A 27,711-nucleotide genomic window follows, 5' to 3' on the forward strand; every position below is an offset into this window, starting at 1 on the left:
GAGAATCACCTCATCTGCCAGTTGCTAAGACCTTGGGAAAAGCACAGTATTTGGGTGGGAGTGCCCCGTTTTTCCAGGTAGTTTGTCATGGCTTCCCTTGGCTAGGAAAGGGAAATCCCCCGACCCCTTGCACTTCCTGGGTGAGCCGCCCTGCTTCAGCTCGCCCTCCGAGTGCTGTACCCACTGTCCAACCAGTCCCAATGAGATGTACCAAGTACCTCACTTGGAAATGCAGAAATCACCCATCTTCTGTGTTGATCACACTGGGAGCTACAGACTGCAGCTCTTCCTATTTGGCCTTTTTTTTTTTTTTTTTTTTTGACGGAGTCTTGCTCTGTCGTCCAGACTGGAGTGCAGTGGTGCAATCTCAGCTCATTGCAACCTCTGCCACTTGGGTTCAAGCAATTCTCTCACCTCAGCCTCCCAAGTAGCTGGGACTACAGGTGTGCACCACCACACCCAGCTAATTTGTTTCAGTAGTGACGGGGTTTCACCATGTTGGTCAGGCTGATCTTGAACTCCTGACCTCAAGTGATCTGCCTGCCTTGGCCTCCCAAAGTGCTAGGATTACAGGCATGAGCCACCGCGCCTGGCCCCATGTTATATTTTTAAAGATCCATCTCTGTTGCTTCAGATGGCTGTATAACTCTCCATGGTGTGCGACCACTTCATTTTACTTCTCTGCTCTCCCAAGATTAGATATCTAGGTGGTTCCAACAACTCCCCTGCCTCCTCAAATAATGCCATAACAGGCTGGGCATGGTGGCCCATGCCTGTAATCCCAGTACTTTGGGAGGCCAAAGTAGGTGAATCACCTGAGTTCAGGAGTTTGAGACCAGCCTAGGCAACATGGTGAAACCCCATCTCTACAAAAAATACAAAAATTAGCCAGGTGTGGTGGTATGTGCCTGTAGTCCTGGCTACTCAGGAGGCAGAGGCAGGAGAATCACTTGAGCCCAGGAGGTGGAGCTTGCAGTGAGCCAAGATGGTGCCATTGCACTCCAGCCTGGGTGACAGAGCAAAACCCTGTTCAAAAAAAAAAAAAAAAAAAAAAAAGCCACAACAAACATCTTTGTACAGGTTTCCCTAAGTATCTGTGGGAAAACATCTTTGGGATCTATACCAGGAGTAGAGTTTCTGGGTCACTAGAAACATCTAACTTGCCTAAACATTGTGAGCTTGCTGTCCAGAATGGCTGCTCCAGTCTACAGTCACCAATGTGCACGTAGTTTTGTGTATCCACACATCCCCTCCACTGTCAACTTTGTATTTTCCCACTGTCGAGTTTTTGCCAGTCAGCTAGGCATCAAGGGATATTTTGTTGCTCTAATTTCCATGTCTCTGGAAATTACCAATGGTCTTGAGCATCCACCCAAATGCTTATTGGCCTTTGGCTTTTCCAGGTCTATGCATTTAGCTGCACGTAGTCCTCTATTTTCTTAAAACCTATATGGGCTCTGACTGTTCGTATTGTTTTCCAACCCTCCCAACCTCCAGCCCTTTAAACGTCTTGGAAAGCTTTTTATCAGCTGCATGGAAGTGCATAGCTTGAGTGACCCATAAAGTATTAAGCCATTTCCCTATTAATAGGCATCTGGAGTCTTCAGAGGTTTTTCACTACCATAAACGAATGCTCCCATAACCCTCCTTAAACATACATCTTTGCACTTGTGCCAGAATTTCTTCTGATAAATTTTTAGAAGTGGTGTTTTTAGTTTAGCATGCATGTTTGAGGACGCCATATTTAGCCATATATAAGAGTGTCATCAAGTCTGTGGTGGAGACCAGGGACTCAGTCAGAGACCACAGTTTGGGAGGAAAATAGGTATCACTGAGAAGTGTTCCTGATTTGAGAAATAAGAAGAGGCATTGAAGCTGCAGTTAGGTAATAAGGACAGTTGCCAGGAGACAATGCTGAGCACAGTTGGGTAGTCAGCCATGTTGGCTGGGATGTGCCAGGCAGTGGAAAGGGAGGACACAGGTTTCCTGAAACTGCTCTGTAGACACCATCAGGCCCAGAGGCAGCTGCTCTGGAAGGAGCAACGAGGGAATTGTGGGTCCACTGACAGGAGTAAGCAGTATTTTTTCACAGGAACATTGACCACCACCTTCCCCTGATGGCCCCACAGAGCAAGGGTGGACAAGTGGACACCTGCCTGGTCGCAGTCTTCTTTACAGTCTGAGATCTTACTTCCTATGGAAGCGCAAGGATGTAAGTTTCTGCCATATACAGTTGGGCACGTTGTGCATTGCATAAGGTTACCTGGCCCAGAAGGTAAATGGGGACTGAAAAAATTACCCTGAGCTAATTCTTACAGATTTTTTTCCCTGTCTCTGGGCCATGAGGGAGAAGACAGTGCTAGGGCTCCCTGGCCTCAGGTCAGCTGCACAGAACTATCCAGGGGACGGTTCCCAGGATCGCTCTCTCACCAGCTATCTCCTACCGAAGAGGACGTGTCTCTCTTTCCAGCACTCCCTCAGGGAGGCAGCCCACACTCCCTGGGGAGACTCCATCCTGTTCCCCTTTGGGCCGAGCCTATGTGGGGCTGTGCAGTGAGCAGAAAAGCAACATTTTCTTTGGGTGCAGGCTGGGGCAACTGGGCTGAGCTTCAAACTTGTTTTCTTTGAGGAAGAATTGAGGACTAATTATATGCACCAACTGCTGGCTGTTAAAGAAGGAGACAGAAGGCCATATGAGGTGGCTCATGCCTATAATCCCAGTGCTTTGAACTACCAAGGCAGGAGGGTGGCTTGAGGCCAGGAGTTTGAGAACAGCCTGGGCAACACAGTGAAACCCCATCTGCACAAAAAATTTAAAAAAATTAGCAGGTGTGGTGATGTGCATCTGTAGTCCCAGCTACTTGGGAGGCTTAGGTGGGAGGATCACTTGAGCCTAGGAGTTTGAGGCTCCAGTGAGCTATGATTGTGCCACTGCACTCCACCCTAGGTGGCAGAGAGAGAGACCTTGTCTCTAAGAAATAAAAAAGAAGCCAGAAAGAGATGGGGGGTCTTATTTCTTTTTTAGGAATCCCCAACCTCAGTCACAGAAACAAGCACCTACAGAGACAGAGACACAGAAGTTCATGGAGACCCAGGCCCTGGGCAGGCACTCTCAGGTGGCCCAAACCCCCAAGGTGGGTGAGGACCACTGTGGGCTTGGGGAGGGAACAGCCCTTCCCTTCACACAGCAAGAGAAGTTTGGGCTACCCAGGTGCCGAGACCAGCTTGTCTGGGGAGACCCTAACCCAGTGGCTCTAGAGGAATTAAAGACACACACACACACAGAAATATAGAGGTGTGAAGTGGGAAATCAGGGGTCTCACAGCCTTCAGAGCTGAGAGCCCCAAACAGAGATTTACCCACATATTTATTAACAGCAAGCCAGTCATTAGCATTGTTTCTATAGATATTAAATTAACTAAAAGTATCCCTTATGGGAAACGAAGGGATGGGCCGAATTAAAGGATAGGTTGGGCTAGTTACCTGCAGCAGTCATCGCTCATGCTATTGTTTGTGGCTTAAGAATGCCTTTAAGTGGTTTTCCACCTTGGGTGGGTCAGGTGTTCCTTGCCCTCATTCCAGTAAACCCACAACCTTCCAGCGTGGGCATTATGGCCATGATGAACATGTCACAGTGCTGCAGAGATTTTGTTTATGGCCAGTTTTGGGGCCAGTTTATGGCCAGATTTGGGGGGGCTTGTTCCCAACACCAGGGGGCTCCAAGGGGCTGGAGTTTGAGGAGATCTGGACAGGGTCTGAGGTCAGCCAGGGGCTGTGTAGGGCCCAGTGTAGAGCTGCGGCAACCTCATTCCCACTCAGGTTGGCTTCACAACAGCTCACGGAGCAGTTACTTTGATGAGGGACGGGGCTGGGCGCTGTAATCCCAAAATGCCTGACAGGTATTTTGAGATTGGAGACACCCCCCTGCCCCACCCTCCTTTTCCTGAGAACCAGGCAGCTCAGGCATCTGGGAACTTTTTCATGCCATGTGACCCAGAAATTCCACTCCTGGATATAGATCCCAAACATAATCTCCCACGAGTGCTAAGGAAACCTGTACAAGGAGAGATACACAGTTGGGCAATTATGACGCAATAAGAAAAGTGCTGATGAAGGTGAATATTAAGCACTTACCAGTGTGCCTATGAGCTCCCTAACGACCCAGTGAGGTGGGCCGTATTACCCCATTTAATAGATGGGGAAGCTGAGGCTCAGACAGGTCAGGTAACTTTCCCAACGCCACACAGTAAACGGTGGAGTGGAAACATCCTTTCAGCCTCATGGCAGAGCCTGTGCCCCCATCACTGCACCACACGACCCTTGGTACCACACTGATGGAGGAAGGCGGCGGTAACGACAGTGTCCTGGGTGTCAGGGACCGGGACGTGCACCTCGCGTACGCACTAATACCACGCCCCAGTCTTCAGGCTAATTTCACACTGACAGGGCTCTCCTACCCTGGCCGCCCCCAGTCGGTGCCCGCCCGCCTCCAGTAGTGCTGCAGCGGTCCTGCCGGCCACCTCCAGGGAAGCGGCCTTGTGCTGCCCTCTGCTGGTCGCAAACTTACAGCACCGAGGGGTTTCGCTCTGCGCCGACTTCCTTGCGCAGGCACCCTGGGTGGTGGGCCATGGCTCCCTAGGGTCCAGAAATGGGTGGATGGGGGTGGGAAAAGGAGGGAGAGTGGGGAATGTCTCCAACGAGGCCAGGCCCGGGAAGCTGGCCGCGTGTCTAATTTCTCTGGTTACACCTGTTCGTGCCCAGTGCAGCAGTCCACGCTCCCTAATCCTGGTCCATAAGGGAAGGGGCAGGACAGACAGCCCCCTTAGGATGGGAAACCCAAGAGGAGTCCTTTATGCTCCCGGAATACTCCCTGAGTACTGGGGGTACAATGATAATGAAAACATCCACCTTGCTGTAGTGAACAACGGCAGCTCCCACCCCAGGGTACCCCTGTGGCCAGACGTCAGTCACTGTCCTCTTCCTCTTAGTGACTAGAGGCCATTTTGAGTGTCTGTAGGGGACATAGACATAGGAAGATTATACGGGTGATGCATTCGAAAATAACTGTGGCTGTAAAGGGCGAGCCTGGCACCAGGAGGATCAGGAGCCAGGGAGAGCTTGCACTTGAGTAAGGCTTGGTATAATCCATAGGAGTTGGGCTTTCTCTAGGAGGAGGCCCTGGGAACAGAAGAGTTGGAGGACAGCTCAACTCTGTGTATCTGCATCTGCTCTGTTCCAGGATGCACGCCCCCTTTTCCTCAGCTTCCAATCCTACATCTTGGCAGGCTGCCAGAGATTAGGCCCTTGGAGATATGGGGTGATATTTCTTCTTTGTTGTTTGCCATTGTAAGAGGACAATCATTAGCTTTACCTGAACAGATAAAACATGACAACGGGAATATCAAATATGTTGGGGAAGGAGGTCCCTAATGCTCAGGAGGATGACAGGTCCTTCCCAATCCACTCTCTGTCTCATGTGAAGGGCATCCCCAGCCAACTCTTCTCCAGAAGCACAGTCCCAGAGTGGGAGGTGAGAGGGAGCTGCTCTCATCCTGCTATGATCTGAATGTTTATGTCCCCCCATGGTAACGTGTTGAATCCTATTCACCAATGTGATGGTATTAGGAGTTGGGGACTTTGGGAGGTGATTAGGTCATAAGCATACAGCCGTCATGAATGGGATTAGTGTTCTTATCAAAAGGACTCCAAGGGCCAGGAATGGTGGCTCACACCTGTAATCCCAGCACTTTGGGAGGCCGAGGCTGGTGCATTGGCGGAGCTCTGGAGTTAGAGACCAGCCTGGGCAACATGGCAAAACCTTGTCTCTACAAAAAATACAAAGATATCTGGGTATGGTGGTGCATGCCTGTAGTCCCAGCTGCTTGGCAGGTTGAAGTGGGAGGATCGCTTGAGCCTGGGAGGTTGAGGTGGCTGCAGTGAGCCATGTTCATACCACTGCACTCCAACCTGTATGCCAAAGCGAAACCCTGTCTCAAAAATAAATAAATTAATTAATTAATTAAATTTAAAAAATCAAGAGCTATAAAACAATGGAACAGCTTCATTCCCTACTCCAGTCCCCAGTCACCCAGGTACCCTCCTCAAAGGCACTCAATAGTGTTAGTTTCTTGTGTAACCTTCCAGGGGTGTCCTGTGTATGCACAAACAAATGCACACACAGCCACATAGGCCACCCTCTTTACGCACACAGCAGTTCACTTAAATTGCTTAAGAGAGGGTTCCATGTACGTGGAGATCTTCTTGGAGCCTACTGGAGAAATACCAGCATCATTCCCGCTGAAGCCAAGAACAAAATCCTGTGATTTCTGAAATGTAGCTGGAACTACTCCCTGGAGCAACCCTGTCATTTAAAAGCTGCAAAGAAGTGGAGGTGGCAGTTTAACTTTGGGCAGGCTATTATTTTAATTGTGGCTTGCCCTGCCCTAACCTTTTTGCTTTAGGATACCCACTGGGTGCTCCCTCAGCCTGTGAAAATGGCCCAGAAGGTTTGGGCAGGTACCCATGGGGTACTGCCTTAAGTCCATTCAGACTGTTGTAACAAAAATACCATGAACTATAGGGCCAAACGTGGTGGCTCACGCCTGTAATCCCAGCACTTTGGGAGGCCGAGGTGGGCAGATCACTTGAGGTCAGGAGTTTGAGACCAGCCTGGGCAACAGAGATGGCAAACCCCATCTCTACTAAAAATACAAAAAAAAAAAAAATTAGCTGGGCGTGGTGGCACGTGTCTGTAATCCCAGCTATTAGGGAGGCTGAGGCAGGGGGATTGCTTGAACCTGGGAGGCAGAGGTTGTAGTGAGCCGAGATCATGTCATTGCACTCCAGCCTGGGAGACAGACAGAGACTCCATTTCAAAAAACAAAACAAAACAAACAAAAACACAAACCCATGAATTGGGTAATTTATAAACAATAGAAATTTATTGCTCACAGTTTTGGAGGTTGGGAAGTCTGAGATCAAGGTGCTGGCAGATTCTGTCTGGTGAGGGTTTGCTCTGCTTCAAATATGGCCCCTTTTGCTGAGGCATCACATGGTGGAGGGGCCAGGGAGCTCCCTTCAACTTCTTTTCTAAGGGCTCTAGTCCCATCCATGAGGGTGCAGCACTTATGACTTAACCATGTCCCCAAAGGCCCTGCCTCTTCATACCACCCCAGTGTCCACGTAGGTTAACACAAATGAATTCTGGAGGGACACATTCAGATTATAGCAGGTATGATCAGGGCAGAATATAGACCCCGCTGGGGTATGTGAGGGTGACTCTTTTGAAAATTATAATTTTATATCCAGGCAGATTGTCACTCAGATATGAGGGCATACTAAACATTTTTCTCAATATATACTGTAGGATGACCTACGCTGAAAACGCTTTTGGAGAAAGAACTAAAAAAAGATGAGACAGAAAACCTAGCTATATGTCGTTTCAAACAGACACATTTAAGATGTAAAGATACAGACAAACTGAATGTGAAGAAAGGGAAAAAGATACATTGGACAAACAAACAAAAAAGCAAGCATGGCCATATTAATATCATTCTCATGACAAAATATTCACTAAGCAGATAAAACAGGTTTTTTTGTTTTTGTTTTTCTTGAGATAGGGTCTCTCTCTGTCCCTCAGGCTGGAGTGCAATGGCACAAAGATGGCTCACTGCAGCCTTGAACTCTTGGGCTCAAGTGATCCTCCCACCACAGCCTCCTGAGTAGCTGGGACTGTGTGCACCACCACACCCGCCAATTTTTTTTTTTATTATTTTTTGTAGAGATGGGTTCTCCTCTGTTGCCCAGGCTGGTGTCAAACTCCTGGGCTGAAGTGATATTCCCACCTCAGCCTCCCAAAGTGCTAGAATTGCAGGCATGAGCCACCACACCCGGCAACAGTTCTAAACATGTATGCAATTAACATGGTTTTTTTTTGTTTTTGTTTTTGTTTTTTTTTGAGACAGAGTCTCACTCTGTCGCCCAGGCTGGAGTGCAGTGGTGCTGTGGCACAATCTCAGCTCACTGTAAGCTCCGCCTCCTGGGTTCAAACCATTCTCCTGCCTCAACCTCCTGAGTAGCTGGGACTACAGGCGCCCGCCACCACGCCCGGCTAATTTTTTGTATTTTTAGTAGAGACAGGGTTTCACCATGTTAGCCAGGATGGTCTCAATCTCCTGACCTCGTGATCCACCTGCCTCGGCCTCCCAAAGTGCTGGGAGCAATTAACATGGTTTCTAATGATAACATAAAAACGAACGAATTATAGGGAGAAATGTACACATTTACTATCCTAGTGAGGGATTTCAAAACACTTCTAGATTATTGATAGGCCAAACAGACAGAAAAAAAATATCCCTGTGGCAGATCTAAAATCACAATCAGATCCCAAACTTTTTGTAAGTCTGGAAGAATAGTTTCTAGCCTTCCATCTGCTGTGATTTAGGGAAGAACATAACAGTAATGGAAATGGATGCGGCAAACCAATAAATAACAGTTGGTATATCAGTATTCAGTAATCATATTACTATGAATATGTAAACATTCACAGCTGAATCACAATTATATTTTCCTTTCCTATACTACTTTTAAAAATTAATAATTATTTTTTCTTTTCATTTGGTTAGTTTTCTATATGCTTTGAAATAATTCAACCTCAGACTCTGCCAACTCTCTACAACTCCTCTCAATTTCTTCAGAAAAATCTATCAATTTTCATTGCTTTGAATATCTTTCTCCTGGGCCAGTTAGATTTCCCAGAGAAGGCTCTTCCAGTCTCCTGCTTGCAGAGGAAGACCAGGTGTCTTAGGGGCTGGGGATGGGATTGAGGGTCTCAACATTTGGTAAACAAATTCAACTTTCCTTGCTTCCCTTAACCACATGTGAAAAAAGTTGGAATTTTCATAAAAGATTTTTACCAAAGACTGAAGGAGAACAATATTTAATAGCAACAAAAGACAAAAAAAAAGAGCGAAGAAGAAGAAATATTCTATATTCTATAAATGTAGCCAAGCTATAAGGGTCAGGCTTTCTTTTTAAATTTTTATTCTGAGACAGGGTCTCACTCTATTGCCAGGCTAGAATGTAGTGGCACTATCATAGCTCACTGCAGTCTTGAACTCCTGGGCTCAAACAATCCTCCTGCTTCAGCCTTCTGAGTAGCTTGGACTATTGGATCATGCCATCATGCCTGGCAAATTAAAATTTTGTTGTTGTTGTTGTAGAGACAGGGTCTTGTTATGTTGCCCAGACTGGTTTTGAACTCTAGACCTCAAGCGATCCTCCTGCCTCTGCCTCCCAAAGTGTTGGTATGACAGGTGTGAGCCACTTCACCCAGCCAGGGTCAGGCTTCTGAGCCTACCAGAGCTGACTCCTCTTTAAGACCCAGGGGCTCTTTCCTGTTTCAAAACCTCCTTCTGGGATCACCATACTCCAGAACAGAATTGACTGGATAAAGTGGATTCATAATCCATAATTTCTGACCGGTTGGCTGCAGCTGCCTGGTTCACTGTGTGAGGGTGACTCTTTTATTTTAGTCTTTTATTATGCATTTTAGAAGCAAGTACAAAAGTAGAGGGAATAATATAACTCCCCCACCATATACCTATTACCCAGATTCCACAATTGACCTTATTTTATCTATATCCCTATTCTTCTCCCTCGAGTTATTTTATTATCTGTAAATACTTCAGTATGTATTTCTAAGAAGTAAGAACTCTTTTTTAAAAAGTGTAATAATTAGTCGGGCATGGTGGCTCATGCCTATAATCCCAGCACTTTGAGAGGCAGAGGTGGGAGGATTACTTGAGCCCAGGAGTTCAAGACCAGCCTGGGCAACACAGCAAAACCCCATTTCGACAAAAAAAATAAAGAAATTAACTGGGTGTGATAGTGCACACCTGTAGTCCCAGCTACTTGGGAAGCTGAGGTGGGAGGATCACTTAGCCTGGGAAGTCAAGGCTGCAGTGAGTGAGCCATGATTGAGCCACGGCACTCCAGCCTGGGTGACAGAGTGAGACCCTGTCTCAAAAACAAACAAACAAGCAAACAAAAAACACAGTAATTATACCTACAGATTAGTACTAATAGCCAGTCATTGTTCACATTTGCTCTTTTGTCTCACATGTGTTTTCTTTAACAGGTACCTTTTTTCAATCAGCATCCAAACAAATGCCATACATTGTGTTTGTTTGATACATCTTTAAGGCTTTTAAAATCTGTGACCATTCATCTTACTCTTTATGTGTGAGTGTGTGTGTGTGTGTGTGTGTGTGTGTGTGTGTGTGTGTGTAACTAGAGCAGTCATCCTTAGCATTTCTCATTCTTTGGACTTACTCACCATGTTGCAGTATCCTCTGTACTTCCTTTAATCTGGCAATTAGATTTAGAGGCCTGATCAAATTGAGGTTTGGATCTGAACTCAAGTGTTTTTTTTTTTTTTTTGAGACAGACGCCCAGGCTGGAGTGCAATGGCGCGATCTCGGCTCACTGCAACCTCCGCCTCCCAGGTTTCAAGCGATCCTCCTGCCTCAGCCTCCTGAGTAGCTTGGATTACAGGCACCGCCATCACACCCTGGGCAGATCACCTGAGGTTAGGAGTTCAAGACCAGCCTGGCCAACATGGTGAAACCCTGTCTCTACAAAAATACAAAGGGTTTGTTTGTTTGTTTGTTTTAATAGAACCTCATGAATAGTGCTGGGTACCAGGAGACTTGCTGCCGGGGTGTCCTTTTGTGCTGGAGGGCTTCTGTCCTGACTATAATGAGCACTTCTGGACAAGGCAGCAAAGGAAGAGGGCCCCTTTTTCTCAGGCGCCTTTCTGAGAATCCTGCACCTGTAGCAGCCCAGTGACTCCTGGCCCCCTGGTCTCTTTTTGGTGGGTTCATAAGCAACACCGGTCTAGAAGTCTGAAGGCTTGAGTCAAAGTTCTGACCTCACTAGACAACCTCAGGAAAAGTCAGCTAACTTCTTGGGGTCAGGCTGGCTCCATTTTACATTAGCTAACTGAACCAATAAAGAGTTATTTCAATACATGGTTGAGTATAGCATTATAGCTAGGACTGGACTCTGCACCTAGGCTGCCTGTGTTGGAACACCAGACTTGCTACTTAATAGCTTTGTGACTCTGAATAAGTTACCTAATGTATCTGTACCCCAGTTTCCACATCTAAAAAAATGGGCCTCCTGTGAAGTCACCACCTTACAGGGCTGTTGTGAAAAGGAAATGAGTTAGTGCAGGGAAGATGCTGAGGACTGTCCCTGACTCATGCTGGGTGCTCACAATGTGTTGTTTGTTGCTGTGAAGTGACAGGTACTGAGCTAGGTGCAGAGACTATGTGGTGAGCATGCCTGGTGCCTGCTCTCAAGGAACACACACATAGTACAGTGTGACAGGGCTGTGCTGGGGGTGGCCTGGAGAGCTGGGAGAGCCCGAACGGGAATCTCACTTGATTTGGGGGCCAGGGCTATCTGACCAGAGGAATCGGCATCTAACCTGAGATTTGAAGGAGTCAGTGAGGTGGGCCGGGCAGGGAGAGGGCATTTCCAGCAGAGGAAGCAGCATCTGCAGAGACGTGGGCGCTGTGGCACCTGCAGCCCACAGGAGTGCTTTTGGCCCAGGCAGACTTGGGACATGAGGAAGGTGGCTGGAAAGTGGGTGGGCAGTTGTTAGGCGTTAAGCCAGAAAGGAGGGCAGGGACCACTTACAGAGGGACTGGTGTGTTGCGGAGCGCTGGCTGGGGAGCTGGAGCTTTCTCCCAGTGACGCTGGGAGTGTGTGTGTGTGTGTGTGTGTGTGTGTGTGTGTTGCAGGTTGTGAGGTGAGTAGCAGGGTTAGATCTGTTTTGAAACAATTCCTCTGGCTGCTGTGTGAGGAGCGGATGGAAGGCAAGGCTGGGGCCTGGACACCTGACCAGGTGCCAGGGAGCAGGAGTTGGTGGCTTGACCATGTGGATGGAGAGAAGTAGGTGGATGGAAAGATGTTAAACAGGTAGCATGTGGCTGGGAGCAGTAGCTCATGCCTGTAATCCCAGCACTTTGGGAGGCCAAGATGGGCAGATCACCTGAGGTCAGGAGTTTGAGACCAGCCTGGTCAACATGGTGAAACTGCATCTCTACTAAAAATACAAAAACTAGCCAGGTGTGGTGGTGGGTGCCTGTAATCCCAGTTACGCAGGAGGCTGATGCACAAGAATCGCTTGGACCCAGCAGGCGGAGGTTGCAGTGAGCTGAGATCCCGCCATTGCACTCCAGCCTGGGCAACAGAGGGCGACTCTGTCTCAAAAAAAAAAAAGAGAGAAAAAAAAGGAAGGAAGGAAGGAAGGAAGGAAAGAAAGAAAGGAAGGAAGGAAGAGAAAGAGAAAGAAAGAAAAGAAAAACAAAAACCCAGGTAGCAGCTGGGTGCGGTGGCTCATGGCTGTAATCCCAGCACTTTGGGAGGCCAAGGTGGGTGGATCACCTGAGGTCAGGAGTTTGAGGCCATCCTGGTCAACATGGTGGAACTGCATCTCTACTAAAAATACAAAAACAAGCCAGGTGTGGTGGTGGGTGCCTGTAATCCCAGCTACGCAGGAGGCTGATGCACAAGAATTGCTTGGACCCAGCAGGCGGAGGTTGCAGTAAGCTGAGATGCCGCCATTGCACCCCAGCCTGGGCAACAGAGGGAGACTCTGTCTCAAAAAAAAAAAAAAAAAAAAGAAAGAAAGAAAGAATAGAAAAACAAAAACGCAGGTAGCAGCTGGGTGCAGTGGCTCATGGCTATAATCCCAGCACTTTGGGAGGCCAAGGTGGGTGGATCACCTGAGGTCAGGAATTCAAGACCAGCGTGACCAATATGGTGAAACCCCGTTTCTACTAAAAATACAAAAAATTAGCCAGGAGTGGTGGCAGGTGCCTGTAATCCCAGTTACTCAGGAAGCTGAGGCAAGAGAATTGCTTGAACCAAGGAGGCGGAGGTTGCAGTGAGCCGAGATCGTGCCATTGCACTTCAGCTTGGGCAACAAGAGCAAAAAACTCTGTCTCGAAAAAACAAAAAGCAAACAAACAGACAAAAAAAACAACCAACCAACCAAACAAACAAAAAACCCAGGTAGCGTGCATTAAATTAGATTGTGGCGGGGAAGTGGAGGAATTACAGTGGGTTGAATGGCATCCCCTCCAAATTCATGCCCACCCAGAACCTCAGAATGAGACCTTACTTGGAAATAGGATCTTAGCTGATATGATTGAGGTAAAGATACAGATGAGATCACACTGGCTTAGGATGGGCTCTAAATCCAAGGAGAGCTTTCTTAGAAGAGGATGCATAGAGACGGAAGAGATGGCCATGTGAAGATGGGGGCAGAGGCTGGAATCAGACACGGAGGAGCCAGGGAATGCCTGAAGCTGGAAGAGGTGAGGAAGGATTCTCCCCTGGAGATTCTGGAGGCAGCACAATGCAGCTGACAGTTTTTCAGACTTCTGGCCTTCCGAACGATGAGAGGGTCACTCTCTGTTGTTTTAAGCCGCCTGGTTTGTGATAATTTGTTACAGCAACCCTAGAAAACTAACACAGGAGTCAAGGGTGATACTTGACTGTCTGGCTCGGGAGACTGGAGCACAGAACCAGGGTCAGACTTGTTGGCTGGGGTGGGGATAGGGATGTGGTGGTCAGGTGCTGGGGCCGGGTTCAGGTATGGATTTATTGTTTTTGAAGAGTTCGTGTGGCAAGCAAGCAAAGAGGGCCAGTGGTAGCTGGATTCATAAGTCTGGGGGACTGGTTTAGACTGAAAGAGAATTGGGGAGTGAGGTGGGGAGGAAGGAGATTGTCCAGGGAGAATCTGTGTGGAGAGCAGGGAAGAGGAATAAGAACGGACCTATCAGCAAGTCCAGCATCTAGGGGAGAGGTGAGAGAGAAGGAACTCCTGGAGGTTCCAAGCAGGAGAAGACCAGGAGTGCGTGAGGCCACAAGTATCCAAGAAATGGGGCCTTGTGAGGGAGTGTGAGTGGGAAAGAATGTCACCAAGAGGTAAAAAAAAATCAACAGATAGGAAAATGCCAGTTGAATTTGTAAACAGGAGGGTCAGTTCACCGTGACTGTGGCAAGAACAGCTTTGGTGGAGTAGGGGAAGCATGGAGTGTCACTGCCACCTGACTCCTGTTCCTCGGCTCTCTTTGTAACAAGAACCCCTGGCATTCCTAGAGGTTCCGGACTCTCAGGACTGAACCTGTCAGGGCTTGGCATATTTAATAGTCACCAGCTGGTGGGATCGAGGCCATTGCTACCCTGGCTACATCCGGAAGACCAAGACTGATTACTCATGTGTGCTCATTGGGGACAAGGCAAGCAATTTTCTGCCTTCCATGAAGCCAGCACCTGGCGCTTGGTTCAAAGAATTCAGCAAATGTATACCTTTACTGAAATCTCAGGGGTCCTGGCCTGGGGAGTGAAATGTAGGAATGAGATGACTAATATTACTACTACATTCATTGAGGGGGTCGGGGATTCCTGGAAGGCCAGGATTCCATTATAACTATCATTCAGTCCAACAAATACCTAAGGAGGACCAGATTCACACGCATAGTGAAAACAGAACTCCAAGCGGCAGGCGTCCTTCTGTGCCCAGGCAGAGGCAATGGCGCCATCTACAGGTCACTGAGGGAGAGAGCGCCGGCGGAATTGTAATGCCAGGGAGCCGCTTTGGCAGGGATCTCAGGAATCCCGCACTCTTGTGGACTCTGGCGTTCTCGACATGAACTTTTCTTAATGACCAGATGTTTAAAAGCAACACGAGGGAAGGACAGATCCATATCTGAGCCTGGGTGTGAATTAGGCAGGGAGAAAGATCAAGCTTGTGGATGTCCATGTCCTATAAAAGCAGTGCTAAAGGGAACTTAATTTAAGGATTCTTTCCCAAAATATGACCAAAGGAGTGGTGGGGGAGGGGTATATGCTCGTGAGGGAAGAGGCAGTGGATCGCAGCTTAGGGGTATGTATGTTTAGGGCCGGGGGCAAGCAAAATGCAGTGTGGGAAGTCAAGTCTGTGTGCCTCCGTTGTTGAAAACTTTTTTTATTATTATTTATTTAAAAATATTTTTGAGGTAGGGTCTCACTAGGTTGCCCAGACTGGACTCGAACTCCTGGGTTCAAGCGATCCTCTCTCTTCAGCCTCCTGAGTAGCTGGGACTACAGGCATGCGCCACCATGCCCGGCTGTGTTATTTAATAATACCCAACATTCGTTTATCCAGTGCTGGGCATTCTCACAAGCATTCTAAAACAGGTATTAACTTGTTGACCCTCAAAACAATCCCATAAGTTAGATGATATCTCATCCCCTATTTTATATATAAGGGAACGAGGCAAAGGGTCTGGCCACTTGCCCAAGGCCACACAGTGCTGGGAAGCGAAGACTCCAACTCAGTCAGTCTGGTTTCAGAGCCCAGGTCTTCACCCCTGCACTTTCCTGCTTCTCTAGCATCTGCTACTAACATCTGCTCCACATCTTCTAAAATATATTCTATGTTATCTGCCTTTTAAAATGGAGCATCAGGAACATAAACATTTATAGATGGGTTTGATTAACATGTTGATCGCCTGTGACTGCACTAATACAGGACTGAGTTCAGGAGCCACTGATGGCCTCAGCTACCAGGCTTTCTTGGGGTTCTTGGCTCTACTTTTCCCCATGGAGGAAGGAAAGCTATGGAAATCTCTTAAGCAGGGAAGAGACGTGGTTTGATTTCAATTTTAGAAACTGATTTAGATTTTCTTCAAAGGTAATGGACATAAAGACCTGGCAATGACCACGAAGCCAGAACCCTTATAGGTGTGATCTCCTGGCTTGGCCTCTGGGACTGGTTTAGGGGGAGGATTTGCAAGTAAGGAGGAGAGCGGCATGGAGGATCAAGGTGAGCTGAGATCAGGTATCTTCTCTCCTTGTCTCTGTCCCAGTCTCCAGAGGTGACTGTGTCCTGCCATAGTGCTCCACAAAGCGGCGCCACCTGGACACTGAGCTTTATCCCTGCTCCATGCTGCTCCACTGGAAGAAGCACTGGGCAAGAAGTCAGTGGGGCTGGAAGACCCCAGTAACATCCTGCCCAATGGAGATGCCACACTCCCCCTGTGGCATCTGCCTGTTCTGCTCCTGGGAGGATGTGCTGTGCCTTGCTCATAGGCAGGGCTGGCTGGGATGAGCCATGGGTCCTTTCTGGAGTGGACAGCTTCCTTCTTGTAGTGGTCCATTTTTCATTGCTATAAAGGAATACCTGAGACTGGGTAATTTATAAAGAAAAGAGGCATATAGTTCTGCAGGTTATACGAGCATCTGCTCAGCTTCTGATGAGGCCTCAGGAAGCTTTTACTCATGGTGGAAGGTAGAGGGGGAGCAGGTATGTCATGTGGCAAGAGAGGGAGCAGGAGAGATGCCAGTCTCTTTTCTTAGAAAAGTATTTTTAAATTTCAATAGCTCTGGGAGTACAACTGGTTTTTGGTTACAAGGATGAATTGTATAGTAGTGAAGGCTGAGATTTTAGTGCACCTGTCACTCTTCACTCTCTCTCTTTCCTGCCACCTTGTGAAGAAGGCACTTGCTTCTCCTTTGCCTTCCACCAAGATTGTAAGTTTCCTGAGGCCTCCCCAGCCATGTAGAACTGTAAGTCAATTAAACCTCTTTCCTTTATAAATTACCCAGTAACCACAAAGCAAAAACCTGTAATAGATACACTAAAAATAAAAAAGCAAGGAATTAAAAACATACTACCAGAGATATCACTTAACCACAAAGGAAGAGAGCAAGAAAGGAAGAAAGAAAAAGAAGACTTACAAAATAACCACAAAGCAAGTAACAAAAATGCCAGTAGTAAGTCCTTACCTATCAAAATAACATTGAATATAAATGGACTAAATCCCCAATTAAAAGACATAAATGGCTGCATGATTTAAAAAAATAAGACCCAACTATGTGTTGCCTACAAGAAACTCACTTCACCTGTAAGGGAACATACAGACTGGAAATGAAGAGTTAGAAAAAGATATTTTATACAAATGGAAGCAAAAAAAGGGGCAAGAGTAACTATACTCATATCAGATAAACTAGGCTTCAAGTCAAAAAGTGTAAAGAAAAACAAAGAAGGTCATTATATAATGATAAAGGAGTCAATTCAGCAAGAGGTTATAAAGGAGTCAATTTAGCAAGAGGGTATAATAATTGTAACTATGCATTCCAATATCAGAGCACCCAAATGTATAAAGCAAATATTAATTGATTTAAAGGGAAATAGAGACTGCAATATAATATTAGGCAACTTCAACACCCACTTTCAGTAATAGACAGATTATCCAGACAGAAAATAACAAACATCAGAGTTAAACTGCACTCTATACCAAATGGACCTATCTGACTTAATCCATTTTGTGTTACTATAACAGAGGACCTGAGACTGAGTAATTTACACAGAAAAGAAGCTTACTTAGCTCACAGTTGTGTAGGCTGGGAAGTATGAGGAGTATGGCATCAGCATCTGCCTAGCTTCTGGTGAGGGCCATGTGCTGGGTCAAAAGATGGTAGAGAAGGTCAAAGGAGAAATGGACACATGTGAAGAGATAAAGTCTGAGGGGCATCCTGGTGTTATAATAGCCCACTCTCAAGGAAACTAATTCATTTCCCCAAGAACTAATCTAGTCTCACTTATCAAGACATTTATGAGGGATCCACCTCTATGACCCACTAAGCTCACCTCCCAACTTTGCCATGTTGGGGATCAAATTTCAACATGAGTTTTGGTGGTGACAAACCATATCCAAACACGGCACTGACATTTATACAACAACCTACCAGCTGCAGAATACACATTCTATTCCTCCACACACGGAACATTCTTCAGGATAGGCTACATGTTATGCCACAAAATAAATCACAAGAAATTCAGAAAATTCAAAATCATATCAAATATATTTTCTGATCACAATGAATAAAACTAGAAATCAATAACAAGAGGAATTTTGGAAACTGTACTAATACATGGAAATTAAACAATATGCTCCTGAATGACCAGTGAGTCAATGAAGAAATCAAGAAGGAATTTTAAAAATTTCTTGAAACAAATTAAAATGGTAGCACAACACACCAAAACCTATGAAATAAAAGCAGCACTAAGTGGGAAATTTATAGCAATAAATGCCTACATCAAAAAAGTAGAAAGTGAGGCATCAATTAGAGCCATAAATTGGAGCCACTTTTTTAAAGAAAAGTAGAAAGACTGCAAATAAACACCTAACAGTGCACCTTAACTAGAAAAGCCAGAACAAACCAAAGTCAAAATTTGTAGAGGAAAACAAATAATAAAGATCAGAGCAGTAATAAGTGAAATTAAGATTAAAAACACAATACCCAATGTAATACATCAAGGAAACAAAAAGCTGGTTTTTGGAAAATATGAACAAAATCAACAAAACTTTAGCTAGACTAACAAAGAGAAAACCCAAATAAATAAAATGAGAAATAAAAAATGAGACATTACAACTAATACCGTTGATGTATAAAGGATCATTAGAGGTTATTATAAATATCTATACACCCACCTACTGGAAAACCAAGAAGAAATGAATACATTCCTGGACATGTACCACCTACTAAAATTGAACTTGAAGAAATAGTAAATCTTAACAGACCAGTAACAAGTAATGAGATCAAAGCACTAATTAAAAAGTCTCCCATCAATAAAAATCCTAGGACCTGATTGCTTCATTGCTGAATTCTACCAAACATTTAAAGAAGAGCTATATTAATTCTACTCAAACTATTCCAAAAGATTAAAGAGGGGAAACATCCAAACTCATCCTATGAGGCCAGCATTACTCAATATCAAAACCAGACACAATAAATAAGAAAACTACCAGTCAATATCCTGATGAACATAGGAGCAAAAATTCTCAACAAAATTCTAACAAACCCAACAACACATTAGAGAGATCATCTACCATAATCAAGTGAATTTTATTTCAGGGATAAAGCCTGGTTTAACATAAGCAAATCAATAAACATGATACATCACATTAACAGAGTTAAGGACAAAAAGCAGATGATCATTTCAATAGACGCTGAAGAAGCATTCTATAAAATTGAATATCCTTTCATGATTAAAAAATTCTCAACAAAGTGGGTACAAAAGGAATAAACTTCAAAACAATAAAGGCCATATAAGACAAATGTACAGCTAATATCACACTGAATAGGGAAACACCAAAAGCCTTTTCTCTAACATCTGGAACAAGACGAAGATGCCCACTTTCACTTTTATTCAACATAGTACTGGAAGTCCTAGTCAGAGCAATTAGTCAAGAACAAGGAATAAAGGGCAACCAAATTGGACAGGAAAAAGTCTAATTATCCTTGTTTGTAGACAGACACGACCTTATATTTATTATTATTTTAAATACACAGTTTATTTTATTTTATGAAGCCCCAGGATACATGTACAGGATGTGCAGGTTTGTTACATAGGTAAACGTGTGCCATGGTGGTTTGCTGCACCTATCAACCCATCACCTATGCATTAAGCCCAGCATGCATTAGCTATTTTTCCTGATGCTCTTCCTGCCCTGAGTCCTGCATACTCTACCCAATGCCCTGTGAATTATAAATTTTCTAGTCTGGCTGATGGAAACAGGCACCATTCTAGGCTTTGCATGGGCAACAACATTTTTCCTTCTAATCCCTTTGAATGGTTCTTTCTCCAGCTTCAGGTGCTTTCCTCACACACATGTGCTGACTGGTGCTGAAGGCTCCAGATCTCTGGGATTCTGTATCTGAGCAGCTCTCTCCTGTCTGCTCAGATATAGAACTCCAGAGATCTGGATTACAAGCTCTGTCCTGTGTACTCTAGCTGCTGTGGTATCCCTGGACTCTCAGCTCTGTCTTCTCAACTCAGGGAGTCTGCCTGGTGCCTTCTGTTCTTCCTCTTGGTGCTGTGGCCTGGAAACTCCGCAGGTAGTAAGCTAGGGCAATCTTAGAGCTTACCTCATTTGTTTCCTTTGTTTCAGGGATCACTATTCTTCATTGCCTGATGTCCAGTGTCCTAAAAACCACTGTTTTCTGTATATTGTCTGTTTTATCTTAGGTGTGAGAGTAAACATAATCTCTGTTACTCCATCTTGGCCAGAAACACAAATCTTCATTTGACCATGTTAGTTTTGAACTAGGCCAAGCCAAATTCCCAGATGATTTAAAGATGCCGCTAGAGGAGTCCTAGGGCATCTCAGTAGATTTGCATCCAGCTTCTGTTTTCAGGATTCACTCAATAAATGCATTGATCCTCTCCACACCAGCTGGGTGCAGTTGGTATTATAGGTGAGGGTGACATGTCTGGTTCTGTGGTCCCACAGTGGAATCCTCAAGGATATACACCCCTTGGGTGTAACACTGTCAGTAAATAGTCTCTCTGCCTAGTGGGGCATCTTCTTGGTCTTGATTAAGGTCTCTGACACAGAGGCTTCTGGATAGAGGTACATCCTAGTTTCCATGTCCTTCGTCAAAACATGTTTGTTCCAGTGTTTCAGGCATTGTTATCCAAAGGCAATAAACAGTTGGTCTTAGGAGCTCTGGAGCACTTGCTCTGGAGCACAGAAAATTCTTCAGTATTTTTCTAGTGGGGGAGGGTTCAAAACCTGAGCAGCATCAGGGCTGTGGAGTCCAGGGGACACCAGGAGGCCAGGTTGGGCAACGGTTGGAACACACTTGCTGGGTTCCCAGCTAAGCCACTACTCAGCACCACCCTCACATGAGGGGTGTCAAGTTGCACTAACAGTTTATTTTAAAAGAAAACCACAACCTGAATCTAATCATAAGGAAGCAATCAGACAAGTCCAGAATTGGGCATTCTACAAGCAATGGACATGAACTCTTTAATATGTTAATATGATGAAAGATAAAAAGAGGGGAGTGTGTGTAAGTGATGGTTGTGGTTATGAGGCTGGCCTAGATTAATGGAAACTAAGGAGCCGTGACAACCAAATACCATGTGTGAACTTTAATTGGATCCTGGGATCAGGAAATAAACCTAGCTTCTTTTGGGTAAATATTTTCATTTAAGGGTTTTTGTAAATTTTTTTTTTCTGATACAGAGCCCCTCTCTGTTGCCCAGGTTGAAGTGCAATGGTGTGATCATGGCTTACTGCAACCTCGACCTCCTAAGCTCAAGTGATCCTCCCATCTCAGCCTCCACAGTATCTGGGACTATAGGCATGCACCACCACAAATTTTTTTAGTTTTTTGTAGAGCTGAGGTTTCACTATGTTGCCCAGGCTGGTCTTAAACTCCTGGACGCAGGTGATGCTCCTGCCTTGGACTCCCAAAGTTCTGGGATTACAGGCATGAGCCACTGTGCCTGGTCTGTAAATTTTTATAACGGCTTTGATATTTTATCCACATTAAATTCCTTGGGTGTGGTAATTGTATTAGGATTATGGGGGGAGAATATCCTTGTTTGTTTTTAGGTAAGGGCTGAAATATCAAATAACGCTGAAATGCTACAATTTACTTTCAAATGGTTCACCAAGAAAAGATATATGTACATGTATGTAAATACATACATACCTACATATATACATTCACAAGTGCAAAGTGCCTGTGAAGAAATGGGCTTGGCATATTTCCAAACATAAAGAAAGCCAGTGAGGAGAGTGGTGAGAGATGGGAATGTGAAGATAGGCTCCAGATCCCAAAGGGTTTTGTTAGATGATCAGGATATTTTTCTTTTCTTTTAAGGGTAATGAGACTCTTTTGAAGCAAAGGACTAGTGGGATCAGGTTTATGTTTTACTCTCCCGTTATTCATCTAATTCTCCCCACATACCCAGGAAATGTCCTCGGGTCCCTGGAGTTGTTACACTCATGGAAAGGGTTTTTGTTCCTTGTAGGGAGGTAGCTGGTGGCCAAACATGAGGCCTTTGTGGTCCTGGTGGTTCTTGCTCCAGGGAAAGCACCAGAGCTTTCCCTATCAATCACCCACTCCTGAGAAACTGACCATAGGCCACAATCACGTAAAGGAGCCATGCCCACATCAGGGAGTTGTGGCATGTGGGCAGCCAGGCCTCTTGTGGCCAGGGAAGAGGAACAGTTCATTTTGGAGTCTACAGACAGAACTTAAAAGCCACAGCAGGTTGTTGGCGGAAGTTGGTGGAAATCGACAGATAAGTTCTCAGAACGGAGACTCCTCTAAGGGGCTGGGGCTCATTCCTTCCATTTTATACTGGGGCCTTTGCATCTTTTCCCTACTCTGGGTCTCCTGGGTAGCATTTAACAGTGTCATACTCCTAGTATCTCTGTCCTTCCATCCCAAACCTATAGGCAAACCCCTCTCTTCTCCTTTCTGGAGAGCAAGGCTGGGGGAAAACCACACAATTGGATAGATCATGGCCACGGGAGGAAAACAGTGGTGCCCTGGCATTGTCCTTTACAGGCTTATGGGAGCCTATTGTGGGCCTCTCTTCACAACCGTGTTTGGTGACATCGTGCCAAGTTGAAATCAGCTATCGTGGGGATATTTACACAATGATAACTGGCAAAACTTCAAATCAGAGTTTTCTGTCTAAACCTAAGAGGCCAATTTTAAACACCAATGAACAATTGCATATTCCATTTGTTTAAAATTATCTTCTACTCTTTTACTTTTCATATTGAAGTTTCTCAGGAGTTTTCTTCTGGACTAATGGTCTTAACCTTGAGAACAGGCTTAATGTTAAGAATGGTGCTCATAAAACAGATCTTAGAGACATGAGGAGAAATAGTCCCTCCCACAAAACTACAGGAAAGCAGATCTATTTAAAGCAAGTACTGAGAAGGAGGTATATTGAGAATAATCACAAAGAGCATCAGTTTTACTCTTTTGCCCAGTGGGAGGACTTGTTGAAGGTGTATAATCCTGTTCTGTTTCATAACAAAGGAGTCTTTTTTTTTTTTTTTTTTGAGACAGAGTCTAACTCTGCCTCCCAGGCTGGAATACAGTGGCATGATCTCAGCTCACTGCAACCTCTGCCTCCCAGGTTCAAGTGATTCTCCTGCCTCAGCCTCCTGATTAGCTGAGATTACAGGTGCCCACCACCATGCCCGGCTAATTTTTGTATTTTTAGTAGAAATGGGGTTTCACAACATTGGTCAGGCTGGTCTCGAACTCCTGACCAGGTGATCTGCCCACCTCGGCCTCCCAAAGTGACAGCCACTGCACCTGGCCAGTTACAAAGGAGTCTTTTAAGATGTCTGGACTTCAGAGATTGTTGTTATGTACTGTAAACGGTAACTTTTAACCCTAAAAGTCTGTAATTCTGATTGGTGTGTTTCTCAATAATTTGATTCCTTTATAGCAATATTTACATTTATATATATATACATATATATTCTTTTATATATATTTATATATAAATATAAATATATATTTTTTCTTTTCTGCAGTTATAACCTGCAAGGTTTTAAGTGAGCCCAGAATGGGAGCTTTGGCATTTCCCTTGCCTACTTCCATGTGTGTCTGAGAGCCTTTGACATTTACAGACCACCATGAATAAGCAGTCTCTGAGCTGCCCACCCATTTCTTTGCCTTTAGTGAGTTTCCTCTTCTGTTATCCTTTACTATTGTTCTAAATCTTCACTCCTCTTTTCAGTTCCTCTTTGTAACTCCCACAGAGGATCTTTCTTCCCACTTTATCAAAACAACCAGAGAAGAGTGATGCAAAATAGCTGCAGAGAATCCTACAGGCAGATTTCTGGGAACAATGGTGGGGTAGGAGCTGACTAGCTAACCAAAATGAAAAGAACGAAGTAGCTAAGACCATACCAACAGTCCTGAAACCAGGAATGTCAAAAACCTTGAGAAGTGTCATCAAGAAGCAGAAATTTGGGTTTTAGAATGGAAAGGAGAATGTTTAATCCAACATGGTCTTCCCTCGCAGGGTGACAGTGGGGCAAATTCTGAAATATTTCACTGACGCTCCCACCCCAACATCCTCTACACCAAGCCCATTACCAAGTCTTGTTAATTCTGTTCCTAAATATATATGAAGCCCCCCAATTGCTCTGCATATCCACCATTTCTAATGAGCTGGTTTTGGTTTATAGGAAAGTTATTAATGTGGATTGTTTTTGTCTATATGAAGATTAACCCTCATCAATTTAAGTAACTCTTCCAGGTTTAGGTAAAAAAATCATATCATCTACAAATAATAATGTTGTTTTCTTCCCTTCAAACAAAAGGTTGGTGCTCACAAGAAGAAAACCAAAACAAGTTTGACCGACAGGTATAAATGAAATAGAGAAACACCACATGCAGGTGGATATAAAAACTATCCTAAAGACATCAACTCTCCCTAAGTTATTTTACAGCTTTACTAAAATTCCACTTAAAATCCCAATAGGACTTGCCAAAGGGTAATTTGAAAGAGCAAGTTAAAAATGGCAAAGAAAATTTTAATTAAGAAAAGGTTAAAAAGGAGGCCTGCCATATTTTAAGATGTTTTATAAAGCAGCTATTAGTTTAGTGATATCAAGATAATTTGAAGACCAGTGAAACAGAATAGAGAGCCCTAAACAGACCCCAGAATAAAACACTTTATAAATGTCTGAGGAAGCATCTGAACGTAATGGGGAAGGTAGAGTACTCAATAGAAGGGTGATGATATTCTGTGGGGAGCATGGCTTCCTGTGAAGGGGGTGGTGATTCTTTGTGTGATTCATCTGGGGAAGTGGCAAGATCTCACAGAGCAAACTAGAACTGGGAAATCAGAGAGAACTTCAGTCTCTCTGAATCGTCCTTTCTCGAATTCAGGCCAGTGTTTCTCAGAGTGAGAAGTGTCTTCTGTGAAGAGAGTATAAAAGCAAAATGATACCAAAACCCTGGTATAAAAATGTTAAACATATTTAACACAGGACTTCTCAGGAACTTTAATATAATTCTCAAAAAAAAAGTAGACAGTATGAAATATTTCACCAACTTATTTAGTCTTGGACCCTTTTCTGGGAAGAACATCCTGGACTAGTGTTCGAGGCAACACATGTTGGGAAGGCTGGGTCACTCTTAGAAGGAAAGGGGATAACTTGGTGGGTATATTACACAGGGTTTATTTTAAAAATTTATCGTTATTATTATTTGAGACAGAGTCTCACTCTCTCACCCAGGCTGGAGTACAGTGGTGTGGTCTCAGCTCACTGCAGCCTCCGTCTCCCAGGTTCAAGCGATTCTCCTGCCTCAGCCTCCTGAGTAGCTGGGATCACAGATGCCCGCCACCACACCTGGCTAATTTTTGTATTTTTAGTAGAGACGGGGTTTCTCAATGTTGGCCAGGGTAGTCCTGAACTCCTGACCTGAAGTGATCTGCCTGCCTCCACCTCCCAAAGTTCTGGGATTACAGGCGTGAGTCACTGCGCCCAGTCACAGTGTTCTCTATTGGAAACAACAAGCCTATGTCTGCATAACTTAAGCATAAAGGGAATTTATTCAGAGGGTGGCCATTTGCTCTCAGATTCGATGGGAAGACTTGAAAAAGAGGCAGAACCAAAGAAAGAGTGCATTATTGTCTCAATCACACAGGTGGTGGCATCTGACTGCCTGAGCCGGGATAATATGCCTGAGATCCAGCTGCCAGGCAGTTAGAAAGAAGAAACAACTCTTTTTGTCTTCTCACTGGGAGTTGGGGATCCTGCCTACCATAGATTTTTGAGATTCATCTTTATCAGTAAGGGTATTCTGGACAGGCCAAAAAGACAACTATCTTTACAGCCCAATATCCATACACATACTTTTCCTTGTGCTGACATTTCCTCAAGCTGTTGTCACCTGATCTGGAGCAGTTGTATCTTACCCAACAGAAAACATACGCTCTTTCTAAGAGCAGGCACCCCCCCACTGTCTTTTAAGTTGTTGCATCCAGCTTTAAGTCTAGGATTACTGAACGACTGATTTTCCTCCTCTTTTTCTTTCAGATGGAGTCTCCCTCTGTCACCCAGGCTGGAGTGCAGTGGTGCAATCTTGGCTGACGGCAACCTCCGCCTCCCAGGTTCAAGAGATTCTCCTGCCTCAACCTCCGAGTAGCTGGGATTACAGGTGCCCACCACCACACCCAGCTAATTTTTGTATTTTTAGTAGAGACAGAGTTTCACCATGTTGGCCAGGCTGGTCTCGAACTCCTGACCTCAGGTGATCACCTGCCTCAGCCTCCCAAAGTGCTGGGATTACAGGCACGAGCCACTGTGCCCAGCCCCTCCTCTAGTTCTGTTATTATTCCATTTGGATATTTGAACAGTTATATCCAATGGTAAATGACAGAAGAAAGAAAAACGAAATGAAATTAAAAATATAAAAATATATATAATACAGAAAGGAGGAAATGCAGGTAGTCCTTTTAGTTCTTGTTTCTGCTATGTTCATGAAACCATATGACTTCCCTCCGTGATTATTCATTTATTCTTTTTTCCTTTTCCCTTTAGTTAGCACATCAGCTATCTGGGTCCTTTACTTGATAGGGTGAACCAAATCTTCACATCTGAGGGAGCTTAGCCTATTGATCATCCTGTTTGTTAAGAGCTCCAGAATTCCAAGCTTTGCAGGCTGAACTAGGTAGATATGAGATATACATTGCTTGGGTCCTATTCATAACCCTCCCTGCCCCCTGTGTTAGTAATTTATTGCTGCATAACAAATTACCCTAAAACGTAGTGGTTTTTAACAGATATTTATCATCTCAGTTTTTGTGGGCAGGTATCCAGGTGCAGCTTAGCTGGGTGCATCAAGCTCAAGGTCTCTCATGAGATTACAGTCAAACTATTGGCTGGGGCTGTGGTCCCATCTGAAGACTTCATTCATGGAGGAAGGTCATGATTCCAAGCTCACAGGAAATGAAGGCAGGGATCATTGAGACTACCTACTATACCCTATTTCTGTGTCAGTGAACTTTCTTCCTTCAAATGTCAGGATCAACTATCCTATGTAGTGGACATGGAGATATAATTTCCAGATTCTCCTTCAAAGAAGAGCCTACACCAGGTGCAGTGGCATGCATGTGTAGTCTCAGCTGCTCAGAGGCTGAGGCAGGAGGATCACTTGAGCCTAGGAGTTCTGGCCTGTGTAGTGCACTGATTGCACCTGTGAATACCCACTGCACTCCAGCCTGGGCAACATGGTGAGACCCTGTTTCTCTATTAACAACAACAACAACAACAAAAAAGAGAGACAGAGAGAGAGAAGAGCCTGGGCTACTATTGAGCCTATTACCCAAATAGTGAACATAGTATTCAATAGGTAGTTTTCCAACCTTTGTCCCCCTCCCTCCCCACTTTTGGAGTCCTCAGTATCTATTGTTTTCATCTTATGTCTGTGGGTACGCATTGTTTAGCTCCCACTTATAAGTGAGAACATTTGGTTTCTTCTTTCTGTGTTAATTCACTTAGTTAGGTTAATGGCCTCCAGCTGCTTTCATGTTGCTGCAAAGGACACGGTTTCATTCTTTTTAATGGCTGCACAGTATTCCATGGTGTATATATATCATTTTTTCTTTATTCAGTCCACCATTGATGGGTGCCTGGGTTGATTCCATGACTTTGCTATTGTGAATAGTGCTGCAATAAACATACAAGTGTAGGTGTCTTTTTGGTAGAGTGATTTCCTTTCCTTTGGGTAGAATCCCAGCAGTGGGATTGCTGGACCAAATGGTAGTTCTACTTTTAGTTATTTGAGAAATCTCCATACTGCTTTCCA

General features: G+C 44.8%; 1 protein-coding gene across 1 annotated transcript in view; it reads left to right on the top strand.

Moving 5' to 3' along the window:
- The first annotated feature begins 1,950 nt into the window (after positions 1-1,950).
- The window catches only part of CD207 (CD207 molecule), a 45,785-nt gene continuing 20,024 nt past the window's right edge, over positions 1,951-27,711 (top strand). The window contains exons 1-2 of the mRNA XM_055107810.1: positions 1,951-2,212; positions 25,941-26,061. The gene's annotated coding sequence lies outside the window, so the exon portion shown is untranslated. The remainder of the gene's footprint in view (positions 2,213-25,940; positions 26,062-27,711) is intronic.

The sequence above is a fragment of the Pan paniscus genome, chromosome 12, assembly GCF_029289425.2.
Source record: "Pan paniscus chromosome 12, NHGRI_mPanPan1-v2.0_pri, whole genome shotgun sequence".
NCBI lineage: Eukaryota > Metazoa > Chordata > Mammalia > Primates > Hominidae > Pan > Pan paniscus.